The 6,746-nt window shown below is 36.1% G+C and overlaps 1 non-coding gene across 1 annotated transcript; it reads left to right on the top strand.

The window, feature by feature from the left end:
- Positions 1-5,029: 5,029 nt before the first annotated feature.
- On the top strand, positions 5,030-5,135 carry LOC121821859 (U6 spliceosomal RNA). Its single transcript, XR_006062734.1, has one exon. It is a non-coding gene; the product is annotated as a U6 spliceosomal RNA (small nuclear RNA).
- The last annotated feature ends 1,611 nt before the right edge of the window (positions 5,136-6,746 follow it).

Here is a 6,746-nt window from a genome sequence, read left to right as displayed (position 1 = left end):
TAGAATGAACCCACTTAGAGCACTAAACAACTGCTGGAGGCTATGAGAGATCCACTTGCACCGTGATTGGGATTCATGTCAATTGACTGCATTTTGTTCTGGTTAAAAAATTTTAAAAACAGGGTTAACTGAGATGGTGATTAATTTGTGTCTTTACAGTAACCTTTATATTGTGCTCTACAGCATCATGTGTAGTCCTTAAATGTGTAAAATAAAATTTGTTTTCAACAAAACCAGCTTAGGATCTATATTATTTCTTTACTTGGGTGAGGCTATATTTAGGTTAACCACTAAGGGACAGGTGTTGTCTAGCCACAGTCAGGCATTTGGGGGATATGTTGGAAAGTGGGAAACATGTTTTAGTAGATTTTGAATGAATTTTGACTAATGAGAATATATTAAAATACACACGAGACATCTGGACATGGTGATACACTCCCACTGTCCTAGAAATTGGGAGGCTGAGACATGAAGTTCAAGGCTAGACTGGACTATATATCAGGGTCCTGTCTAAAGAACAATAAAAAAATACAAGGCATGCATAATCTAAAGAGAAGAATCATTTGTTAATAAAGAATAGTTTTTGATACACATGCTGATAATTTTCTTCAGCAATTAACTCTATATTGATGGTAGATATGACCTAAGCACCAATTGTAAGTTATTTTGAAAGCAGGTAGACATAGTATAATTGTGCTTCTCTGACTTCATATGTACACCAGGACACAGCTGGAAATAACAGGGAGACAAAAGAAGCAAAAGGTATGCTGTAAGCACTTTCACAGGGTTGTGTACTCACTTGCTACCCTCTCCTTCATGGTTGGTGCTACATTGCTGGTTACTTGTGATAGAAACCGTGAATTGTATTTATAAAAATCACTTATTTTTAACTGAAGATATATTTTGGGAGAAACAATTTTGTGAGAGATCATGTGAAGACTTCCTTTACTGCTGTGACAAAGTAAATTGTAAGACACTACAATATAATGAGAGACTGCAACACAAGCTGAGGGAGATGGGGAGAAGGCAACCTCTGTACGGCATATGTTTCATTCACTGAAGAAGAGCCCCTGGTACATGGCATGTCAGTCAATATTCCTTTACACTGGGATGGGAACCCACCTGCTCACCTCATGCTTTTTAGTTCTGTAGAGTTCTATGAGGCCTGTGGATATGACCTTGTCCACGGCTATGATTGACACAGGGACCCAGGAATGGATTATTTTTAAGGCTCTGGATGTGGTGGTGACTGAGCAGGGCCATGTTACGGTTCTAGACCCACCTCTGGCTATGGTGACTCTGTTGACCACCATGTCCTCAAATGTTTCATGCATTCCTATAAATGTTTGATTTTCTGATTTTTATGCCTTTCATTCTAATCTGTGATGAATTTTAGGATGCCTATGTTGATTTTTCTTACATTTCTCCTTATTGTTTGTGGACAGAGGCAGGCAACATGCTATTCCAGTTGAGTGTTTAGCCTGTGGAGAAACTTAACCATACCTTGCACAATCTGGAGTTCTGACCTCTCTATCTGCATATTGTTGTTTATGTTGATATTTTTAAATATGTGTAATTAAATTCATCTCACAGGACATTGTTTTTTATTTGTGCTTATAAAAACCTTTATGATATTGTTAAACCATTTATCACTAGCTTGTTAGGAATGTCCAAAAGCACTGGTCTGTAAGAACTGGTCAGGCTTCCTCTCTGTTTTTACCAGTTTCTCTCTCCAAACACATCACTATATACTGACCAATCAATTAAGCAAGCTATGGGTATGCATTCAGTGAGTCCATATGACTTAAGTTGTGACAGCTTCTGAACAGTCTATTTTTAATTCTTTTTCTAAGCCATGTATAATGTTCACCTTTAAGATAAAGCTTATATATTCATAAGTCAGGTAGAAAACAAATAAACTCAGATAGAAGGAAAAAGGAAGTGAGAGATTTTGCATGCAAAAGATAAATTATTATTAGGAAAATGAAAGACATTTTCTCAAACCTTGGAAAATATTCACCTTGTGATGAATTCCTCAGCATGTATTCTCTCAACAGCTAACAGCTGTGCATATGATGTCACACATGGGAGCTGCCTTTTCTTCTTTTTATATTTCCACCATTTGGTTCATTATCTTATAGTCTTTTTATAATCTCTTCACAAGCTGCCTTTGCCACAGATTCTGGAGTAATTATTCTACAGGTGAAGTTGAAAGGGCACAAACTCTAAATTTGTTCTGGGCATGAACCTAGAGTCCTTCTTCCTAACAAGAAGCTGTTTAAGGCCAGAGTTTGTGTCTTGGTTCCTGTTCACCATCTTGGCCACACCACATGCTCCAGCATATATAGATAGATAACTCTAATTTATTTATGCACTAAGTTTATGGCTGCATTTTTTGTTTTGTGAATTTTGATTTTGTGGATTTTTTTTAATATAAAAACCTATGCAAGAATATTTTGATTTACCTTCACATCAAACCCCAGGTTTCATGCAATATTATCATCTCAATTTAAAAGTAAGGAGACCACACACCAGTGAGTTCATCTCATGTGTGGAAGACTACCATTTCAACATGACTTCTTCATTTCTAATTTTCTTTTTATTTCAGTATATTAGTTACTGCAGAATTAATTATTGCTGACCTTGTTTTAATTCACTTTAAAGATAAGAAAATTGTATTTTTTACTTTCATCCCACAAGTTAATTTTAAAGAATTATGAATTTTATCTTTAGTTCTTTGCACAAAATCAAATATTCATTAAGGAATATTAAAGAAAAATTGAATGATTAAATATTAGAAAATATAAGACATTAATGAGTCCTCAGAACACACACACACACACACACACACACACACACACACACACACACACACACACAGAGTGACTAATTTGTGAATACCACTACACTCTATAGGTATAAAAATACTGAATTCAATAAGTGATGCCTGTGCAATTGAATATCCTATGCGAAAGAATGAAGTTTCACTCATTCTTTTGAGCATGCAAAAACACTACTTTAGGTCATAAAACTAAATATAAGATCTAAAATCATACAGCTCTTATAAAATATAGCAATAAAACTTTATGACTTTTAGGCAAAATTTTATTATTGTTAAAAAGTAGGCATAACAAAAGGAAGAATATTTATACATTGAACATTGTCAAAATTAAAAACTTGAGTTTTCAATGACATGCTCAGAACAATCCATAGGATGGAAGAAAATGCAAACCATATAGTTTGTGACTGACTTTATACAGAATGAATGATGAAATCTTCCACTTCTACAGTGAAAAACAATCTGATTTCAACATAGACCTCAGGATTAATAGTTATTTCTCCAGAGAAGATAGATGTGCAAGCAGCTAACAAACACATGAAAGATGCTTGATGACATTAGCCATCAGACAAATGCAAACCACATTTTCACATGGCATCACCTTGTACCTGCTAGGATGAATGTTGGAAAAGATTCAGGTGACAGGCGTTGCTGATGATGTAGAGACATTAGGATGTTCACACTAGTAAGGGAAACCAGAATGGTATAGATGTTGGGAAAATAACCTGGAAATTTCTTAAAAGGTTAAACACGAAAGTGCATTACATAACCCAGATTGAGCTGCATGAACATAGCATTATTATTCATAATTGGTAACATATGGAAAAAACTTGTTTCTATAAGCTGATACGTGGGTAAATACTTTCATGTACAATAGAACATTGTCAAACAATGAAAGAGTTAAGGTTCTGATATTTAAAAAAATATATAACTGATCCTAAACCAGTCATAAAGAATTGTAACTGGTTCAAAACAGGTTATGATAAAAAAAATCATGACAAAGTGGACTTTACAATAAAAACAAGAGAATTCATAATGATTCTCTCCATTCTAGCTATAGTACTTACTGAATTAGCCTGCTTATTTTTCCCTTACTGTGAGGTTTCTGGGAAGCCTTTCTGGTCATGCCCCTCTCCATTTTGCAGTAGTTAATTTTTCCTTTGTTCAGTGCTGAGGCATAGGTCCTTGGCATATTCTTCTCTTCTTCTGTCTACATTTGGGTGTCTCTTGGGTCCCTGGAAGTTTTCTGCAGAAGCTCATGTCTCTTGTATAGTTTCTGAAATATTTCCACCTGAGACAGAGAAGAAACAAGGGAACTCTGTTGATGAAATAATATGACTTGCCAAGGATGGCAAGGAGTAGAGAACTCTTTATAGTAGCTATGATTGACTGTTTTTCAAGACCCAGAATCCAGAACACCCCAGAGATATCTAACTTGATAAATTTGATGGGATCTGATTTGATCCTTTCTCATTGTCATCATTTTTTTCTTTCTTTTTTTTTTTGAGACAGTGTTTCTCTATGTTGTTTGGGAGCCTGTCCTGGAGCTTTCTCTGTAGACCAGGCTGGCCTCAAACTCACAGAGATCAGCCTGCCTCTGCTTCCTGAGAGCTAGGACTAAAGGCGTGTGCCACCACTGCCCAGCTCTGACTTTCATCTTAAAGAGAACAAAGTTGATTGCTTTTTATTTAAAAAGATTGCATTCACAAAATAGGACAAATCCATGTGCAAGATTTCACCCTTACTACTTTCCAACAAACATGTAGCACCAGAAAGGGTTTGAGAGAGAAAATAAAAAGTAAAAATCAGATTGTGTGGGTGAAACAAAATTGGAGAAGGTGCTGCGTGTGAGACTGCTGTTTAGTTCTTACATTTTTATTTTGGAGCAAGAACCAAATAAATATTGCCAAAGTAGAAACGAAATAGTTTTTAGATTATCAGATCTCTAGAAGGATGGGTGATAGAAGAAATGAAAAGCAGACTCAACCATTAGAAAAATGTAAAAAAAAAAATAAGAAATTAGATTACTTTCCATGCTACAGAAAGCACAGTGAACTGCACTGGACTGTAACAATGTATCCTCTTTCTTTTGTGCTGCTTTCTACCCTCGCACAATGAGAAACAAAGCAGACAACTCCTCAGATTGCTTCCCTCCTCCTGTCCTCTCTCCAGGTGAGATAACTCAATTATGTGCTTGCTTAAGCAGCATGTATACTAAAATTGGAACGACACAGTAGATTCTCACGGCCTCTGAGCAAGGGTGACAATAGAGGTTTATGAAGCATTCCATATTTTTCTCAACAACTCTATTATTATAATAACCAAGCCAAGTAAAAACACAACAACAATAATAAGGAAACCTGCAGGCTAATATCCCTGATAAACATAGATTTAAAAAGCCTTAATAAAATAGTTACAAACCAAACACAGACACACACCATGAGTTATTTTGTAAAGCAGTAAGTGCTTTTATCCACCTCCCCCCCCCCCCGCCACTGACACTAGTAAAACTTTGGTCTCTTCGAATAGCTTTAGAAAGTTTTGAATTATTACTTCAGGCTATAAACGTCACAGCCCAGATTCTTATAAACACAACATAAAATAAACACAAAACTGCATATGTCTTTGGCACCTTATCTAATCGCACCCACAGAAAAGGTTGAGGTTTTCAATTGAGCTAAAGAAATTACCGACACTTGGTCTTTTTGAGATAATAGTTCTTATCTGAAGTTTAAAATAAAAAGCAGATACTAGTCCAACTGTTTCAAGTATTTCAATGCAATAATAAATCTTACACACAAATTCTTGATTTGTGGAAATTTCCAATACCCAAATATTTGTTAGGATACAAAACTTATTGGTGAGATGATGTAATGTGGTGGTGTAGCCAGGACCACATCTTTGTCTGTTGAATCTCTGAGGTCATTGATTAATGTGATCAACAGAGCAGCAGACCACAGATCTGGTTAAGCACTCCCTTGTTTTCCTGGCAATTTGGGACCTTAGGCTTAATGCTGGGGAGGGAATCTGAAAGCAGAAAAATCTCATGCTTTTTATTTTTAAGGAAAGATTGCATTGGTATTTTGTCTAGACATGGAGAAGATAGGATAGGCTGAGAACAGTCTAGAAGAACACTTAATTTTTCCATAGAGTCAAGAGTTTTTTACAGTGAGATCCTTGGATTGTCTTTGAGGTGAAAATTTAGAAAAAAACAATCATGTGCTACAAAATGTATTTTGTAGCTTTGTAACCCAAATGCTGAAAGAACACGTTGTTGTTGTTGTTGTGTGGTGTGTTTGTATGTACACAAGCAGGCCAGAGGTTGCTGTTGAATATCTTCCTCAATTGATCTCCACATGAGTTTTTCAGACTGCCTAGGCTGACCCGTCAGTGATCTCCAAAAATCCACCTACATCTGCCTCCCCGTCACTGGGCTTTCAAATACATGCCACTTTTTTTGGTGTGTATTCTAGGGATCTTAATTTAGGTTCCCATGCTCATGTAGCAGGCACTTTATTTACTGATCCATCTCCCCATCCTGAATTATTGCGTTTGAGTGAATTATTTAACCTGTATACAATATGAAAAGTGATGACATGTATTTTTATGCACTATTCCCATCATTGGATCATTTTCTATTTGTTCTGAAAACCCTGAACACTGTGGTTTATCTGGATGAGCACTGATGGTCTCATGTGTTGAATGCTGCTCCTGACATGAAATGATCAAAGCAACTGTTAATTGGTAATGATCTTATGTTAAGTGAAAAAAATCAGGTTAGTGCATCACATGACATGAGTAGTTTCAAAAAATCATCAGTCATCCTCCCACTGCCTGTTGGGAATATGAGTTCTTGCCAGTATTTTCACTGCTTGGGTATGCATGCCTTCTGGGAAGATGTGTAGAA

The sequence above is a fragment of the Peromyscus maniculatus genome, chromosome 12, assembly GCF_049852395.1.
Source record: "Peromyscus maniculatus bairdii isolate BWxNUB_F1_BW_parent chromosome 12, HU_Pman_BW_mat_3.1, whole genome shotgun sequence".
In the NCBI taxonomy this organism is placed as follows: Eukaryota; Metazoa; Chordata; class Mammalia; order Rodentia; family Cricetidae; genus Peromyscus; species Peromyscus maniculatus.
The sequence above is the reverse complement of the archived record's forward strand: the minus strand, read 5'-3'. Positions and strand labels throughout refer to the sequence as shown.